General features: G+C 38.7%; 1 protein-coding gene across 3 annotated transcripts in view; it reads right to left on the bottom strand.

The window, feature by feature from the left end:
• col12a1.S (collagen, type XII, alpha 1 S homeolog) overlaps window positions 1-538 on the bottom strand; it is a 140,343-nt gene extending 139,805 nt beyond the window's left edge. For 2 of the 3 annotated variants that reach the window (XM_041564671.1, XM_041564672.1), the window contains exon 1: window positions 390-538. The gene's annotated coding sequence lies outside the window, so the exon portion shown is untranslated. The remainder of the gene's footprint in view (window positions 1-389) is intronic. The other variant, XM_041564673.1, reaches the window with a different exon arrangement.
• Between the last annotated feature and the right edge of the window lie 19,871 nt (window positions 539-20,409).

Here is a 20,409-nt window from a genome sequence, read left to right as displayed (position 1 = left end):
TTATCTCAAACGTGAACAACCCCTTTAATATCTGTGAGTTTTTTTAACCGGTTCATCTTATTATTTCTCTCTCTCCTTTTATAAAGAAAAAAAAATCATATATTTTTTTAGGACCTTCCTTTTTGTTACCAGGACAATAATTAGGGATAAAGGCTACAGCTGCAAGTTGGAATGTGAGACTTGCAGTCCAACAACTGTAGATGAATATGATATATATATATAATTGTTACACAGTGGCACAGTTATATTCTCCCTCTGTGGACCCTTGAGATGGTGGTGGTCCAAAGAAAATTCCAGTTTCGCCCTACATTAAAAGTAACCCAGCTATTTGTTCGCTTTTTAAATATATATTAATATATATAGAGAGAGATGATGCTGGGTGTTCTAACCTGGATTCCAAGTTGCTGCTCCCACCTTGCACCCCTGCCCCTGGGAAAGAGGATGAGAGGAGCGATGCGCTGACTGTCCACTTGGTGGCTTCCAACCTGATGCTCCTTCCTCACAGACTGTCTCCTTTCAAGTGGGAAGAGTCTCTCCCCAATCTGCTCCTTAAGAGAGGGCTGTTCCCAAAGCTCGTAAGCTCTTACGAAAGAGCAGGGGAAGGTGGACCGCTGCCACGGGGTGATAGATGCAATGCGCTTCTGTATGGGGGGAAGGATGGATGTGGTGTGGAAGGAGGGGGGGATCGGAAAGTAGGGGGGAGACTCACTTTTTGGAAAGTTCCACATACTTTTTTACATTCCTTCTGTATGATTCCTGCTCGAGTGCTAGTGCCAGGGGGTCCTCTGTGTCATGTCGGAGCCAGAAAGCGCAGGCACATTTGCAGGGAAGCTGGAAGATCTCTTAGGTTTCCCTGGCTCACTTACAAAGGGATTTCTCAAACGGGGAGAACAATAGGGGGGGGGGGGGAGATGAAATGTGTGTTTGATTGTGTGAGGGAATAAACAAAGATGGAGCTAGTGCTGGTGGTGGGTGCGCGACGTGAAACATGGCTTTTCCATGAGGTAACTGTCTGCCTATTCCACGCATTCGCCTCGCCGTGTAGGTTTCTCTGGCACCGGCCGGGAACATTTGTAGAAGCAATAAAATAACCTCCGTTGTCGGAGATTCAATGCTTTTCACAGCCCATTTCTCTCAATGAGTTTCCACAGACTCACAAACTCAACATGCACTTTTTTTATTTCAGGATTATTATATTTACTGACACGGCTGAGAACGAAAGGAGACACGAGTATTGCATCTATCATGGATAAAGGGAAAGTGGGATAAAAAGCAGCAGCAGCAGCAGTGGTACCTACACTAAAACGCACAGACTAGCCTACGCGCAACTACGGGTCGGAGCGGGCTACTACAATGGGTGGAATCTACCACTGCTGGTGGCGGGGGACCGTCACCTTAGTTATTAACTTTTGGGACATTTCATTATACATTATCTCGTTAAAGCGTTGTAGAAAATGTGGCTGCTCATGCTATTATATATAAAGCTGTGTTATACAAGTGGCGCTAAGGTTAGCTCTGCTGCATTTCAATGTTGGAGTCCCAGAGTTGCCCCGAGTCCAGGATGAATGTACAAAGATTATTGGGAGGTAGTTCTAATGTGAGAGGTTATAGGGTAACCTGTCAGTGCCTTTTAGTTGTTCCACATCATTTGGCACATGTAACAACTACCAGAAAGGTGCCATTTGTTTATCTGTGCTCCAGTTGTCCACTGAGGCTGCATCTAAATGCGCTGACAGATGGACAGGGTGCAAAAAAACATGGTGTCTCACCTTCCTTTTGTTTCTGCACTTTTCACATTACCCTATATTCATGTGCGGGACTAGGGGTAGGCAGAGTAGGCACGTGCCTAGGGCGCAAAGCTGGGGGGGCGCCAGGCACGTACCGCCTCTGTCACCTACCCCGTGTCTGGTCCCGTCTCTGCCCGACTATCTGTGGTATTTTTTCAGCGCATGCGCACGCGGTCGGCAATTCACGCATGCGCATGCGAGCAGCCATTCGCGCATGTGCACACTAAGCCGGCGCCGCGACTGCCTGGTTTGCCTAGGGCGCCTGGCCAGTGCGGCCCGGCTCTGTGTGCTGGTTAACTTTTTGTCAACCTGCACCTGACCCCAACCCTCCCACCTGACCCGCAGCTGACTATATATGCCATCCCTCTTTAATAGGGAGGCTGATTTTTTCGCCTTGTTTTGCTGCAAAAATGACGCCCATAGACTTGTATGGCGGCATGCGTCAAAAAAAAAAGCTGCGCTACAAAAATTTTTTGACGACTATAGACTTTAATGGGCGTCGGTGACATTTCAAAACGGGTCAAATTCGCCCATCCCTACTCTTTAAATACCTGCGTCCAAGCCGACCCTCTCTGATGTCACTGAAGTGGTTGAGTGTATATATATATATATATATATATATATATATATATATATATATATATATATATAAAATACACAAAAGTCATGAATATCTTGTAAATTATATCCTTATAAACAGTGAGTTCTGATGTCATCAGTTATAAACGGTGAGTTCTGATGTCATTTCTGTCACATGACTCACTGAAACTTGTGTATTATAGTAAATAAAGCACCCCCAGTTGCAAAATATGAGGATATTAGAAGTTACCTCTGAGTTCAATAACCTGTATAAAAACACTCGGCTTTCGGCCTCGTGTTTTTATATGGTCATGAAACTCCTCGGTAACTTATAATATCCTTATATTTTACAAAAGGGGATACTTTATTCACTAGATATATATATATATATATATATATATATATATATATATATATATATATATACACAGCACAGAGAGGAGCAGAGACGGTATCACACTTTCCCACAGGAACCAGCGCTTGGCATTCCATCACTACTGCCCTGACATCAGTAAATGAGCCCTTAATAGTCTATCATTAGGTACAAAGCACAGCGCTGGTGGGTACAAAGCAGTTCTGTCTTTATCCTCTTCCATTTTGGAGTGTAAGGACCTTACACATGGGTTAGAGTTAGTGAAATGACGAATAAATCCAGCAGGCGCAAATTTGCTGTGAATTTCCGTGTTTCGCCACCGGTAAATAAATTAGTGAAACTCACCACCGAAAAATCCGCAGCTGCGAAAATATTTGGCCGTGCGACAGAATAGTCGTGCGGACAAACATTGTCGCGTGTCAAAATTATTTGGACGCCCATTGACTTTAATGCATTTGGCCAAAATAGGCACGCATATAACAATTGTCCCGGGCGACTTGATTGACGCAGCAAAGCAATGCGTTAGTTGCGGGTGTTGAAATTGACGCGTGGCAAAATAATGCGTTTAGTGAATTTTTCCCCGTTTAGCGAATTTCTCTGGTAATTCACAAATTTTCCGGTGAAGCTGGACAAATTCATCCATCACTAGTCAGGGTGCAAAATGAAAAAAACATGGCAGCATGTGCCTTAATCTTGCAATTTTCACCCTGCTCCATGAGTCAGAAATGACCCCAGGGCCGGATTTACATAGTGGGCACCCCTAGGCCCGCTGCCATTCGTCACCCTTGTTCCCCCCCTATATTTGTGCAAATTTTCATCATCAATGGGGATTGGCGCATGGGAAATTTAAAAAATGATTGTCCAGCACATCCCCAGTGTTTTTGAATCAATGTGGGTGTGGTTGGGCAACATGCCGCCCCCCTAAAATCCTGCCCCCCTAGGCCCGGGCCTAGGTGGCCTTTCCACAAATCCAGGCCTGAATGACCCCTAATAATTTAAAATTCAATTTAAACAAGGGCTGAAAAAATCCATGTAAATAATCTCTATTATACAAATACAGTAAAGCAAGATGCAGCACACATCAGAAGAGACAGAAAGGCGATGCATGCCACAAACTGCTGCAGAGCTCTAGGCAACCCTGGTAGCGTACTGCATACCCTGAATATTTCTAGGAGAAAGAGGCTTCTTTCCTGCGTGATTTTTATTTTTTTTTTGCCTCCCACCTCTATATTTCCACAATGTATCCCCTGAAGAAGTTGAGAGGATGTATAACTCTAAAGGGTTAGAGCAGGCTTAAAGGAACAGTAACACCAAAAAAATAAAAGTGTCTAAAAGTAATTAAAATATAATTTACTGCTGCCCTGCACTGGTAAAAGTTCTGTGTTTGCTTCAGAAAGACTACTACAGTTTATATAAACAAGCTGTTGAGTAGCCATGGGAGCAGCCATTCAAACATAGGAGACACAGTAGATAGATGAGTTCTGAAGAATCCCATTGTATACTACATAGCTTATCAGTTATCTGCTGAGTATCCTGTGCCTTTTCTCTATTTTCCAGCTTGAATGGCTGCCCCCATTGATACACATCAGCTTATTTATATAAATTATAGTAGTCTTTCTGAAGAAAACAAACCAGTTTTCCCAGTGCAGGACAGGAGTACATAATTTTTAATTATTTTTAGACACTTTTATTTTTTGGTATTACTGTTCCTTTAATCACTTTTAAGACTGAAACTCCCAGCATGCCAGGGCAGCTAAAGCCAGCCAAGGAATGCGGAGATTTGTTTATTCTAATAAAAACAGCATCTGAAGACAAAAGAAATGGATTAAAATATCAATGGTTCACAAAAGAGATAGTAAAGTGCCCCCCCCTAATGATGAAGGTACACTAGGGGTACCAGTTTTAGGTTCTTAATTTTCTTGGTGACAGCTGTAGTTCAACAAGAACTAGAGAACAGTAAGTACATAGCTATGATGGGATTAAACATAACTAAGGTAAGGCAGTAATATGATAATTTGTACCAAGGATATTCTGATGTGTAATTGGCCCCTCTAAGGCAGGGGCCTAAATCCCTCCCTGTGCCATAAACCAGGCCAAGGATAGAAATGTAAAGCTGTTAGGAATGGGTTAAATAAAAAGAGAGTCTTTGAGGCGCTTCCAGCAGTGTGTGTGCGAGTGAAAGAGCCAACTTGCATTCTCTGTGTCCAGATTCAGTAAAAGGAAAAAGAGCTGTAATTTTTCAGCACGAGAGCTACTGCAACCACAACGTTTGGGTTTTTCTTGCGGACACCGTTAAGGAAATGACCTCATTGCCTGTTGATAAAACCATGATAACGTATAACCCACAGGAATGTGCATCTTAAGTGAGATTGGCCACACATACAGTAAAACTACTGCTTTTTCTAAAATAACAAATACATTAACTTGCTTCAAACTGATCTCATGTCCAGACCTTTCGTGGCAGTGGTTCATTCAGTGTAGTATGTAGAGTAATTGCTTTGCACCATAGTGCAATGTATGACTGATCAAACATACATAGGGGTTGTATTTAGCATAACTGGAGCAATCCTAAGGGCAAACCTTATTTAAGAAATATTCCATTCCAGTGGCTATTGACTGATAAATATGATAGTCATGGTCCATTGTCTCATATTTTGGCATCAGCCTGTCAGCATGCACATGGGTCAGATTTTGACCTAGGAATGCTGAACTATGCATTTTTTGCCAAAATCTACCCTGTGTGTGCATTAACAGTCCACACTATGTGTGACACTGACTTAAAGCTGGTTATACATGTCATCCAGGGTATGATAGCAACTCTTCACTTCTGGCTGCTTTGGTCATTCATGCTGTCTGTCTTAATGAAAAGGATAAGAAAGGTGGTGAGACCTCGTATGGTCTATCATATTTTGTGCATCCATTTGGCCAACAAGCTGATCAGTCAGATACCGGCAAGTATTGGCCAGTGTATGGCTAGTGGGTCTGCAGTTCTCTGGATAATTTGAATAACCATATTTTAAGTCTGCTAAAAATGCATTTAAACATTAAATAAACCCAGTAGGATTGCTTTGCCATCAATATGGATTCACCATATTATAGGATCAATACAAAGTACTGGTTCACTATTACAGAGAAAAGGGAAATCGATTTTAACAATTAGAATCTTGGGTGATTGCCATCCTGTCGTTTGGAGCTTTTTTTTGGTTTTCTGTAAAAGGGATCCCATACTCGTACTAGTATCTCATATTCTGGGAGAAATAGTAAAAAAAATACATGAAGTTCTATGTTATATAGGCTTCCTGATATCGGCCCATTGCTCAAAAAATATCACAGCAACAATGATCTGCCCAGGTTCCCAAACTGTCAGCTCCCCTCAGACATAAAGCAGCGGAGGGGGCCCAAATAAAATGGCAGCTAGGCTTACTTTTAGGGTTTGTAGATATTAGCTGTCCTAAATACACAATTATAGCAGAGTGACTGTTGTAGTTAACATTATACTTTTGAATCCCTTTTAATGTATTTTCTTTCTGATATTTATGAAGCGTTAACCCTCCCCTCCACATTTGCAAAGGTGTGCTTTTTTCTTTAAAAACCAAACTAACGCTAAAATGACGCCTTTATTTTATGCCACCTCAATTGGATTTATTAAAGTGGCACAAATTCTGGCAAGAACAGTCATAAAAAGTTGTGTTCAAAAGTGGCGGTGCTGAGTGATTCATTTAATAAAATCAAATATTATCTAAATTCATAGACGACACAGACGAATAACACAACACTATCACACACACAAAGTACAACCAGAGTCTTGTGGGTGCTGCCCAAGCATGTACAAACCAGAGCCTCTGGGCGCAGACACAGCTTGTTAAATATCTCACCACAGGGTATATTGCACAGAAATACAGTGATTCAGGCGTACAGATTTCAGAGGAATCAAGGGCCTGGCTGAGCGTGATTCATTACATTTGTACAGTGACAGAAAAATAACCACTGAATACTTGTAATTTAACTATTTTAGAGTAGTTTTTATGGACTTGAGAAAGTAATGCAAGCAAAAGCTGCCCATAAATTCTGAGATTTACATAAATCGTCCCAATCTTCATCTAGTGCATTCAACAGAACTTCAAGGTTCACAAGGGACATCTGGGCTAGAGTAGAGTCCTGCATCGGGTCTGGTACCCGCAGAATACCCACAAAATGGTCAGGTTTCGGGCAAAAAGTCTCCGATTCCTTGGCCGTGTAAGCTTCCAGTCAAATATCCTCCATGGCGGAAGGTTAGTTGACCTATTGCGGGTCGAGTAGCAGGAACATGTGGGTCAAATTGCATGTTGGGAGTTTGAGTTGTAGGTTGCGGTTCTGGGTTTCAAAAAATTGACCCTTGCAGGACTCTAGGCTAGAGTGCTAGAGTGCATATACTTATCCATCGCCATTTTGCATTCTACTACACTACAAGGTGTTAAAGGAGAACTAAACCCTAAAAATGAGTATGGCTAAAAATGCCATATTTTATATACTGAACTTGTTGCACCAGCCTAAAATTTCAGCTTCTCAACAGCAGCAATGATCCAGGACTTCAAACTTGTCCCAGGGGGACACCATCTTGGAAAGTGGCTGTGACACTCACATGCTCAGTGTGCCCTGAGCAGCTGTTGAGAAGCTAAGCTTAGGGCAGTCATCGTAAATCATCAAGCAGAAAATTAGATTGGCCTGTAGTATAAGATGATTAAATTCTGATGCTAATTGCACTGTCTAGCAATGTCTTGCAATGTCTTCTGTGCTGCCATATAATAATTGTCTGTATTAATTACTGATCAGCCCTATAGTGTGGCATTTAAATTCTATGTGTTTTGTATATTGTGTGCCGGCTGCTAAGCTTAGTAAGTGACAATGTTATAGATCATGTGCAGCGAATCAGCAGAAAAGAAGATGGGGAGCTATTGGGGCATCTTCGGAGGCACAGATCTTTACTGCTAAAGGGCTGAGGAAGCCCAAAAACATAATGTACAACATTTCTAGCCTTCTTCTTTAGTTAAGCTTTAGTTCTTTAAATATAGAGTCATATTTATATATAGGCATGCCTGTGGTGTCTGGTTGTCTATATTAAAGAATGGTTATAAAAATGATTCACCTTAGCCAGGCAGCTACGTAAATCCAAAAGTAAAGCTGAGGGGTGGAAGGTGTTACCCTTGGTGGACAAAGGGAAGGGAGCAGTCGGTGGTCTAGTACCTTGGGCCACACTGGACTAAAACAAGTACCTGGTTAAGTACAGGGTTCCCTTGTACCAATGTGTTCCCTGGCATGTTCTAAATAATGTTATCATCCTAGTACTCAGCACTTCCAGACACAGGCAGTGCTACAGCCACAAAGAGATGCAATAATCTGTGTCAGTGTGACAAAATGGCTGAAAAAAGTTTATTAAGCAATACCAATAGGAACATATATAATTATGAACAACAAAACTGTGTGCACAGCTGACACACTGATTGCATAAAAATGGATATCAATATGGGAAGTTTAACATAAGGGCAAGCAGATATCCATAAGAGAAGTTAAAAAGGAAATGGTTAATTAGCATAATAATTCAGTTTTCTTCTGCAGTGATCCTGTTAAAATTGTTGAAGAAACAGAGATTTGTAGGGCAACAGCACAACCTGGTGGTAGCCTGGAGCACTACAAAGAATGTTCATGTACACTGTTCAATGTTGAGTACAGCCAATAAATTCTACTGTGGTTAATTGCACCTTCCTTTGTACAACCTGGAAATTGAAAGTGTTATGTTGTTTTGCCACCCATATGGATTTGTGCAGCTTAGTTATCAAATACAAGGTAGTATTTAAAAATGTGATTACAATTTACTCTATGGGATACATCTTTTCTGTACTTCAGAACTTTTGGGATATCTGGTTTCCAAATAAAAGATTCCTGTATTTATTCTTGTGTTCCAAGGTTAACAAATAAACCCTTATGATTTATTCAGTGGAAAATTAATAATATCATTGGGCATATTTTGAGTGGCTTGATTAGCATTTGAGTGACCAATCAAAGGGGATGTTAAGGTAAAAAAATAAAATCCCATTTTTACTTTCTTTAATGAATAAGAAATCTATCTTCAATATAATTTAAAAATGTGTACCGTTTTTATAAGAAACCTGACTGTACGCAGTGAAATTCCCCTTCGTTTTACTTGCTCTGACTGCTGAGGATAGGAACGGTTCCTAGCTGCACTGCAGCATGTAGTCTTGGTCTTGCAAAGATGTTTAACATAGTTACAAGATGATGACCCAACTTGCAGGCCAACTTTGAAAGCATAAATCATTTATTTAATTAGGCTTCTGGTGCAGTAAGTCCCTGTTTACATTTAGTATGCAAAATACAGCATTTATAGCATTATTCTATTTTAGACTTTAGTTCCCCTTTAAGCAACTAAACAGCCCTTTGACACCCAAGAGAGTGCCAGATAAGGTTTGCAAAAAATGGTGCATGGATCATCATCATAGAGGTGTTGTTCATTTGGGTATATAAGTAAGGCATGTTCTTCGTAACTTAACTAACCGTCATTTCACATCAGTAAGGTGCCACACTTACACAGAATCACCTTTTGCAGCGTCGGGTGCACAGCTGTGTTCCTCTCTGCCCGAGGAAAAATTCAAGCTTGATAAAGGGCTGGAATAGCCCGAAACGTCGCTCTGCTAATGGCATGAATAAATAACCTTTGATTCACATATCGGAGTGCTGCTGGAGTTATTGCTTTTCATTTAACTAACCGTCATTGTTTCACAGCAGTTTTAAAGTGGTAGTTTTCTTTAAATCAGATTTTAGTATGAGTAAGACGAATATATTCTGAAACAATTTGCAACTGTTCTTCATTTTCTATTTGTGGTTTTTGAATTATTTAGCACTGTGTTCAGTAGCTGTCCAGTTAAGCATTATCTGGTTGCTAAATATAGGACACTAATAGGTAACTAAAAGGTAAACGGCCCCTTTAAACAAGTACAGTTATGGGATCTGTTCTCTGGAAACCCATTATCCAAAAAGCTCCGAATTATGGAAATGCTATCTCCCATAGACTCCATTTTATCCAAATAATCCAATTTTTTTTAGATGATTTCCTTTTTCTCTGTAACAATATAACAGTACCTTGTACTTCATCCAAACTAAGATATAATTAATCTTTATTGGAAGCAAAAACCAATCTATTGCATTTATTTAATGTTCACATGATTTAGACAAAATAGTAGACAAAAGGTATGAAATTCCAAATTACAGAAAGATCTGTTATCTGGAAAAACCCCAGGTCCCAAGCATTCTGGATAACAGGTCCCATACCTGTACTGTATATTCCTTTTTCTAAGGCAAAGAATTAGGGTAGAAATTCTGCACATGCATGTTGTGGAATTCTGTATCAGCCCCTAGCAGTATCCCCTAGATATCACTTTAGCACTGCCTCTGAAGATGCCCCAGTAGCATCCAATCTTCTTTTCTGCTGATTCACTGCAAATGCTCTTTGCAGCTTAGGTACCAACACACAATATACAATATATATATATGCACAAAATATTTCTGTCTTAAATATATTGATAATGGGTTGAGTGCAGATGACTCTTGTATTTGTCTATTTGTATTTTGTGGTCACAGTCTCATTGCACCCCCGCCTAATGGTTTTAAAAATGAGTGGCGAGGACAACTTTCCCTTGTTTGTTATAGTTATACAGGAGCAGTGACCAGCTCCATGTTGTAGCTCCCACCCCCTCCAACTATAGTCAGGTGATCCCACTGGTGTCTAATAAAAGGGCAGCCAAGTTTGGGAGTTTTACTTTGAAAGCAGCTAGTAAGTTGCAGGTAAAACATATTCGTCCCTTTTATAAAATGTATAATTAAACCATAGAATTCTTAATGAATCAGATGAAAATTGAGCATAGGACTGGCCAGATATGGGATGACTTTGACGTAGTTGGCCAGCTTAAATACAATACAAATACATACAAATATAAAAGTCACTATACAAGGCTGATTAGTGATTAATTCAGATTTATATTATGTGGCAGTTTAGAAACCTGTGTGATATGCATCAGAAATAAATAAGCAGCTCTTCTATAACAGACAAACTTAATTTTCTGCTTGATGATTTGCAACTATGGGGTCCGTTTACTAAAGTGCGGTAAATCTGACTTTAAGTTTCCGCATGTTATCGCTGAGAATATTTTTACGCCAGAATATTTGCAGCAACTAAGTTTACTAAACAGCGATACGCTCAGAAGTCATTGCGATCACTTGCGGTAACTATGTTAAGGAACCAGCTTACGTTAGCGGTAATTTTAGCGAGTTGCGAATTTTCTGGCGAAAAATTACGTTTTTGCGAATATTTATGCTATAAAATAGTCTTGTTTTATGGCTGTTATTATGGCCAATTTTTACTGTGACATTTATGGCCAGAAATGCATCTTCAAAACTTATAAACTTTATTGACTGATGATTATACCATCCAACAACATTACCAGAGTAACACCAATCAAACATGTCTGCATCATATAAACCCTTCTGCCAATAGAATCATATGAACTAGAAATCATACCAGTCAATCTCTTTGCTTCATAGAAATGCACAGTTTAATGTAGCCAATCACAATGAAACCAAAAAAGTGTAGAGGCTGACAAATCCTTGGACTGTGATGCCCGCTGCCAATAATACGACTCTGAGCTGAAACTGCTGCTGTTGCACCAGATAGAAGCAGAAGCCAAAACATCCTGTCAGCAAAAGCTACAGATCTCTTTCCTGTCAGCAAAGAATGATGGGTAAAAAAAAACTAGTATGATGGGATATTTCCTGCCCCTTGAGAATTTTCTGGCGAAAAAAATATTTTTACGCCACTACATAGGTGGCGGTAAAAGTTTGCGAATATTCTGGCGTTAATTTTGTCTATAGCACATTTCGCTGTTTAGTAAACCAAGCGTTAATGTGTACGTAGCGTTATTTTCAGCGAATGCGATAACTGGCAAACAATTATTCTTGCGCAAGAAAATTCGCAAATTTATATTTACCGCAGGTTAGTAAACTGGCGATAACATATTTGGCGAAAATCCTGTCTATAAATTGTGCGAATATTTTTAACGCACTTTAGTAAACGGACCCCTAAGCCCCTAAGTGTAATTTCTCAATAGCTGCCAGGAGAACATGAGCATGGGAAGTGTCACTGACAAGATGATAAGCTCCTGTGTACAACTTTGAATGCCTGCATCATTACTGTTACAGGGCTGGAGTTTAAGGCTGGTACAAGTAATTTCAGTATATAAAATACAGGATTTCTAGCCACATTTATTTTTAGGGTTTAGTTCTTATTTAAATAATGACTGACTAAAAATATTGGAACCAGACAAGCATGAAGCTAATGAACCCAGTGGTCAAACCAGTGCACTTCTGTTTGATTCAGGCATTTCACTTACAGGACAGATATTTTTGTAACAAATAGTTTCTCTACATTATTGTCTGGCTCCATTCCACCAGTTTGTCATATTTACGATCTTAGATCTTTCTGCATATTTCAAATAACAGAATGAGTCTGCTAAGTTGAAACTACTTTAGTTAGCCATAAAAATATTTGCACAGAAATGAAAGGGCTTATCAGATAGAGCCTCTCCAATAAATGTTCAACGTAGAAGAATTTGTTACACTTGCTGTCAGCTGGGGAAGCACTGTTCAGCACAACTGTTCACAATGGCTTGCTAAATGAATGAGGAGCAATCATGCTATCTGGCATCTGGTTTCCACCTGGAAGATTACACGCTATCCCGCAAGCAATACATTAAAAGCAAACCTTATTGACTGCAGATTTACCATTTTTTAAGATGGAATTTTTTGTTTGTGTCTTTCCTTGAGTTTTTCATGACAGCTGAAGTGCTATACTGTATAAAAATACCTTACTGCTCAAAGTCGACTTGAAAGCACTCTTAGAGCACATTTGCAATTTACATATTTATTTTTAGATGTTATGGTATTAGCAGTTTTTACACTGCCAATATCACAAAATGAACTTGAGCATCCCCTACTGTTCACCAAAGGCAAATGCTTGTCTCCACTAAGCAGGAAGCGTCTCTTGAAATTTATATGACCAGTTCTGTCTATTAGTAGTGATAAGTAGGATTCAATACAGTCACAGCTATTGCAGTGAAGAACTTTACAAAGTTTTTTTCAGCCAGTGCTGTTCTTTCAAGCAGGCCCGGATATGCGGAAGGGTCACAAATGCCTAGGTTGGAAAGATTTTAGGGGCGGAATGCTGCCCAGCTGCTTCCACATTTCTTAGACAGCACTGGGGATGTGAAGAAGATTTTAAAATTACTGTGTACCTAATCTCCATTGCTCCAGTGGAAACCTCTGCATGTACATGGTGCGGGTGTTGGGGGTGGACTTGGGCTTGGGAGGAATTGCAGGACCCTTTACCCTTGGGGTGCCCAAATCATAAATCCAGTCCTGCTTTCAAGATTCACATGGCTCAGTGTGCAGGACATCTAAAGTAGTATGGCAAAAAGAACACATACGACTGAAGTTATGTACACAAATACCTCCAAATAGTTTATTGCAAAAACCAAACTTTTTAGGGACTTTCTTACCCTTTCCTCGGTGATAAAACACACACCAAAATCTCCATTTTGTGCTTTACATACACAATATCCCCACCCACTGGATAACTCACCAGGAGGGTGGCAGCGGCAGTCTGTCAATAGAATTGACCAAATAAGGGTCAATTTTACAATAAGTTATTTTTAAGGCTATATGTCCCCTTTAAATTATCACATTTGTACTTTGGAATGTTTTATGGCGATACTGTACTATTTATTGACAAGCAGACCCAATAGAGGAGAGGTAATCTTTTACAGTGTATACCTATTTCAGGGGTTAGAAAGTAATCCATGCAGATATAAGCTTACTTCCTTGCTGTCATGAAACTTGGTGTCTGCAAAAGGTGGGCATCACGTTAGATGCCAGATAAATTGAATCGGATATGATTTTGTTTAGTCTTGTTCAAACGGAAGAGGATGATAATTTCCTTGCTATTGCTAAAGGCAGAAAATGGCTAAACTCCTGCTTCAGATTGATTTTGTATATTTCTGCAAATGTCTGTTAAATCCAATATTTCATGCAGATCTAGATACTTACTTACCTAACCCAATGGCACTACAGCCCTTGTAACGCTTTGGCCACCTTAATGATTCTGCACCATTGCTCTCTTTGTTGTACCCTGTTTCTCCATCCTCTTACTGCACAAGTCTTCCTGTAAGTGGGTCTGGGTCCCTCAAGGGCCCACTGGGTTTTTTTCCCAGAATCCGACCCTGATCGTACTTACTATGGAGGCTAAAGCATTGCTGGTAGCAGGTAGGCCTTTTAATACTTATGGAACTTATAATACTATTAGGGTTATAGCATCAGGTGAAAATGTGAATGTTTTCTTGACAATTACTGGGAACACTATTGGGTTGATAAATGATAGAAATGCATCGTTTTCTGTCTGTGGTAATGGAACATTTTACTCACAAATTTGGGAATGCAAAGTTTCCATTTACGCAGGTGTTAGAATTGCAAATGCTTTGGGTTGATATCTCAACATTTACTCATGTGTCACTTCAGAAAGTGCTTTTAAAAGGGAAAACATTTTTTTTCCTACTCCCTGCTCCCAAAGTAGCAACAATACAGATGTATTTTTCATGCTTTAAATGTACATGGGATGTGCTGTAATCAATCCCTTCTTTTTGTGACTTCTGGCCAGATTAATTGCAATTCCACTGCCCTTTTACTGTTCTCTCATTGGCCTTGGAGTGATCGAATAACACTCACTTTCATTTCACGAAAAAGCTTTTTTATGTGCCTTTCATTCTGCATTTCTGTGTTAAATGGTGTGGAACATAATGCAAACTACTGGTAGCAAAAATATCAAATACGCTGATGATCCATCGCTTTGTCTGTAATGATCAGCTAGACACAAGCTTTATTGTTGGCAGTAAGTGCTTCATTACTGTGCTAATGACTCACTGAAATGTTTGCCTACAGCAGCAAGAACATCTGAGTTATCTCTAACACATTCATATCCAATAACATTTTCCTCATTATTCCTGGTCATAATTTAATTTCTCTAAAGATGAATTGCAGAAAGAGTGTGATAGTGCCATGTGCACCAGGTAACTTACCATTATATGACATAGCTTATACATGGCTGCCTTGTACACACACTAGCAAAATATGAAACATCAGCAACAGCCAAACAACCATAGCACAGATACCTAGACCACAATATTAATGGCTGAATATTGTTTTAAAATTAGCATCCTAGTTAATAAATAATTATTACCGTTAATACAGTTACATCTCTTTTTACTGGCTGATTCCTTATCAATCTGTTCTTGGTTATGTTAGTCCCTGTGTTTGAAGGCTTAGACTTGGATACAGCACAGTTCATTTTTCTAATAACGGGCTCTAATGGGTAAAATGTTCCATTACCACAGACAGAAAACAATGCATTTCTATCATTTATCAACACAATAGTGTTCCCAGTAATTGTTAAGAAAACATTCACATTTTCACCTGATGCTATAACCCTAATAGTATAAGAATTTTATTATAAGTTCCATAAGTATTACAAGGCTTACCTGCTACCAGCAATGCTTTAGCCTCCATAGTAAGTATGATCAGGGTCGGATTCTGGGAAAAAAACCCAGAAGGCCCTTGAGGAATCCAGACCCACTTACAGGAAGACTTGTGCAATAAGAGTATGAAGAAACAGGGTACAACAAAGAGAGCAATGGTGCAGAATCATTAAGGTGGCCAAAGCGTTACAAGGGCTGTAGTGCCAAACCTCTAAAACTTGACCTTTGAGAAATAACCCCTTACTGTGCAATTGCCTTATTTATCTATTGCATGGACCAAAGATTCACACTAAATAATCTACCTGAAGTTAAATTAAAAGAGAACTAAACGGTTTTATAACAACGAGGGACTTCTTTCATCTCAAAATTGCCCACTGATGGCACTTGAGACTAATGATCACTTAGTTCTTCTTGACAAAAGACTGTCAACAGCTAAAACAAAGCTCCAATGAATGACCCAAAATATGCACTATTTTAAATGGAAATTAAATATATGCACCAACTCTAGGTTTATCTTGTTAGATTATTAGCTCCTTAACATTGATGGCAGTATGACTTTCCTGTCTTAACCTTTGAATTGGAAAATTTTTAACAGACTCTGGCAGTGTCATGTTGGAATCACCAAAACAAGAGTTGCCATTCAATTTCATTCTGAAGAGAGCAGTGTAAAGTATAGTGCCTTCCTTTGCTTGTGTTTGTTATTCTTATTCTTTGCTACCCTGAGTGTGTGTGTGTGTGTGTGTGTGTGTGTGTGTGTGTGTGTGTGTGTGTGTGTGTGTGTGTGTGTGTGTGTGTGTGTGTGTGTGTGTGTGTGTGTGTGTGTGTGTGTGTGTGTGTGTGTGTGTGTGTGTGTGTGTGTGTGTGTGTGTGTGTGTGTGTGTGTGTGTGTGTGTGTGTGTGTGTGTGTGTGTGTGTGTGTGTGTGTGTGTGTGTGTGTGTGTGTGTGTGTGTGTGTGTGTGTGTGTGTGTGTGTGTGTGTGTGTGTGCTGGCCAACTACATCAAAGTCATCCCATATCTGGCCAGTCCTACGCTTAATTTTCATCTGATTCATTAAGAATTCAATTGCTTGATTATACATTTTACAAAGGGACTAAGTTTTACCTGCAACTTACCAGCTGCTTTCAAAGTAAAACTCCCAAACTTGGCTGCCCTTTTATTAGACACCAGTGGGATCACCTGACTATAGCTGGGAAGGGTGGGAGCTACACACATATATATATATATATATATAGCCTTAGTTCTCTTTCTTCTTCTTCAACCTTTCTTGTCTGTTGCAGGGCATATTAAATTCATTGACTAAAACATACATAAAATGTATCTCATTATTTAATGCCGTTTTTCCCCACATATAGTTTATATAGTTTTTAGTGTTCATGATAGAAACTATAAGTAAGTATTGCTCTTTTTGGGTTATTAAATTGGATATCATGTTTGTCCAATTTCCTGTTTTGGCCAATCAACATTCATCCAATCGTTTTAAAATGCCACGCATGTAGATATGATTGTGCAGTTCAGTCAGACAATCTACTCCGCAGAATTCCCATAAGTATGTGATTCTCATGTATTTCATGCTACAGTTTTGGCTCTTCCAGATCCAATAAACTTTGCACATGAAAATGTAAATTAAAAAACAAAACAAATAATAGGTATTTGCATAGAACTTTACATTTATTTTATGCTTGTTAAATGTATTATATGCCACCAGGTATGGCAACCACCCCTTTCATAAACAATATTTTGGTGCCGTTTAAAAAGTATCGTTTAAAAATAAATGATTTCTACTTTTGTAGCCTGTTTCCAGTTTATGTAAAAAGAACTCATGTATTCGTGCAACCACAATATGTCATGTCCCCAGGGTTCATGTTTTAATGTTCCTCAAGCGATTTCAGTCTAGGTAAGTATACAAAAAATGCATTCTGCATACATACTGACAGCAAGTCATATATCAACTCTGTAAAATTTAAAATATGCTAAATTCAGACAGACATGATAATGCTATACCTGATTAAGGTCAGAAATAATCTCTGTGAGGTGCAGCTGCAGAAGATTTATGGATAATTATATGGTTGTACCCACTTTGTTTAGGAGGCATCATTGGCTTATTTGACAGTAATTATTATCTGTGAACACAGACACTTTAATCTTATAATATAGACAGTAAGTCCTTTGTTATCAATTAGTGGCACAAATGCTAACTTGTTGCTAACCATAGCACACTGAGAGCTGCGCTCTATTTCTTGTGCCATATTAATAATTAGGGGCTGTGGGGCTGAGGAGCACATTTTGTTATGCCCATGGCCCACCTCTTTTGGTATGTCATCCTGAAATGTAAGCAGCATGGCATATAGTAACAGGTTTGCTTTGTGCACCATGAAAACCTGCTCCACTTGACCCATTCCTGACTGCTGCTCGTAATAAAGCAACTTTTCAATTAGTCTTCATTATTTATTTATTTTTGTAGTTTTTGAATTATTTGCCTTCTTCTTCTGATTCTTGCCAGCTGTTAGATGGGGGGGGGTCACTGTCCCCATCAACAACAAAAAACAAATGCTCTCTAAGGCTACACATTTATTGTTATTGCTAATTTTTGCTAATTAATCAACTTTCTATTCAGGCCCTCTCCTATTCATATTACAGTCTCATAGTTAAATCAATGCATGGTTGCTAGGGTAATTGGACCCTAGCAACCAGACTGCAATTGCAAACAGCAGAGATGATGAATAAAAAGCTAAATAACAAATAATAAAGAATAAAATATAATTTCAAATTGTCTCAGAATATCACTCTCTACATCATAATAAAAGTTAACAACCCCTTTAAGTTTGTCTTTACAGTGGAACCCTCAGTTTTTCATTTTTCAGGGGACTAAAATTTTTTTATAAAATCTGGGAAAATGTAAAATCAGGGAAATTCATTATGCATCATATATTGGTACTACAAAAAACTATTATGTACCACCAGAGTACCACATTATGTATCACCAGAGTACCACATTATGTACCACCAGAGTACCACATTATAATATTTGACTATTAAGGGAAATGTGCTAACACTGCAAATGCAAAATCCTTATGTTAATATTGTCTTAATGGAAGCACCAGAAAGCATTAAAAATGTTGTAACTGTCATGAATACTCTTTATTCAGTTATGGGCATTGAAAATGCTTGTGCCCTTTAAATGATAATAACGATAATGTGAAGTAGCACAAATACACAGACTGGAGAGAGCGAAATACATTTTATCTATGAATGTGGTGTAAAATACATTTATTTTTTTTCCAAAAACCAAATTGTAGTTTCCAAGAAAAAAAAGCATTTCTACTTGTCTGGTGGTCTGACATGAATCTAAAGAGAAACACACATAAGAGAGGAAAATGAAAGAATACATATCTGCTCAGCCAGGCCTACAAGAAAGTGGAGGAATTATATCCATACTTAAAAAAGACATTTTAAATTCATCGACTCCTTCCCTTCTGACTTATACCAAGCAATGGGAAAGAGAATTGAACAAAACAATAGATGAAACCTCATGGCAACAAACTTGGGTGAATACGGCTAAGACTTCAATAAATATTTTGGCACAAGAAACACTATATAAGGTAATATCTGGATGGTATTTGGTTCCTACTAAGCTGCATAAATGTTATCCTAATTCTAGTCCGCTTTGTTTTAAACATTGTTGTATGGAAGGATCAATGTTGCATATTTGGTGGCAATGTAAACAGGTCTCCAGATTTTGGTCTAGGATATTTACGTTAATTGATTCAATTATGGGAATTAATCTTCGAAAAGATCCTTTGCAAGTATTAGTTAATACAACTATTCCAGTTCGGAATAAATATAATCGTAAGTTAATACAATTTATCTTTACAGCAGCAAAACAAATTATAGCTGCTTTTTGGAAAAAACATTCAATTCCTATAGTCATATTTCATCTTAAAATGAACTGCATCATGATAAATGAAAGGATGTTGAGTATAACTGCGGACAAATATAATGTCTCTACCAAGATCTGGTCACCTTGGATAACATATACTAGATTACAATAAAAATATTTAGGGAGGACTTTATACTATTTTGTATAACAAAAAATTTAACTTTATTAGTAATGTCGGATAGAGTTGATGCCTATAAGATGGAATCTTTGATATTTACAAACACTGAATTAGGAGGTTATATGGAAAATATAATAATAAACACGGAACCAGATGGTTAAGTTCATTAGTTCTGTATGTACAAAAAGCCGCACCTCTCACCTTTCCTTTGATGTTCCTGCTTAGGTGGTGCAGATTTCTCAAGACGGTCAGCACACGTCATAACATTCAGTGGAAAGTAGAAAGAGAATCGCACAGACACCAAATATGTTGCAGGTGGGGAGCGTCCCCTATTTTTTATTGTGACCACCTGTGCATCAGTTTTGGTGAGCTGGTCACCTATGCTTTTACCCCTTTTGTATGAAAACAATGGGTTATTCAAAAACAATTTCCCATAAATCTTGTCATTTTGTAATATGGGCCCATATTACAAAATGACAAGATTTATGGGAAATTGTTTTTGAATAACCCATTGTTTTCATACAAAAGGGGTAAAAGCATAGGTGACCAGCTCACCAAAACTGATATTAAACGTCATAAGTACAAAAAACCAGTATCCGAAAGAGTGGGCACCTTTCCATGTTTCAACTGTGGACACTGTAGTGGTGTAATAAAAGGAGATGTCTGTACCCATCCCAGCAAAGGCTTCCCCATAGGACTAAAATGTTTCGCCACTTGCAATACGGAAGGGGTTATCTATTTATTAAAATGCCCATGTGGACTGGGATATGTGGGACAAACCTCAAGGATGTGTTGAGTAAGGTTAAATGAACACAAAAGTGTGATTAGAAACTTTGTACCTGAAATGGAAGGGTGTGACCCGGCGATAAGCAAAAAGAAGGACAGAATCAAAAAAGAAACTTTATTAGCGAAGCACTTTTATATACAAAAACATACAGTATCACAATTAAGGTGGCAAATCCTTGAAAAGATTACAGCACCACAA

Source organism: Xenopus laevis, chromosome 5S, assembly GCF_017654675.1.
Source record: "Xenopus laevis strain J_2021 chromosome 5S, Xenopus_laevis_v10.1, whole genome shotgun sequence".
NCBI lineage: Eukaryota > Metazoa > Chordata > Amphibia > Anura > Pipidae > Xenopus > Xenopus laevis.
The sequence above is the reverse complement of the archived record's forward strand: the minus strand, read 5'-3'. Positions and strand labels throughout refer to the sequence as shown.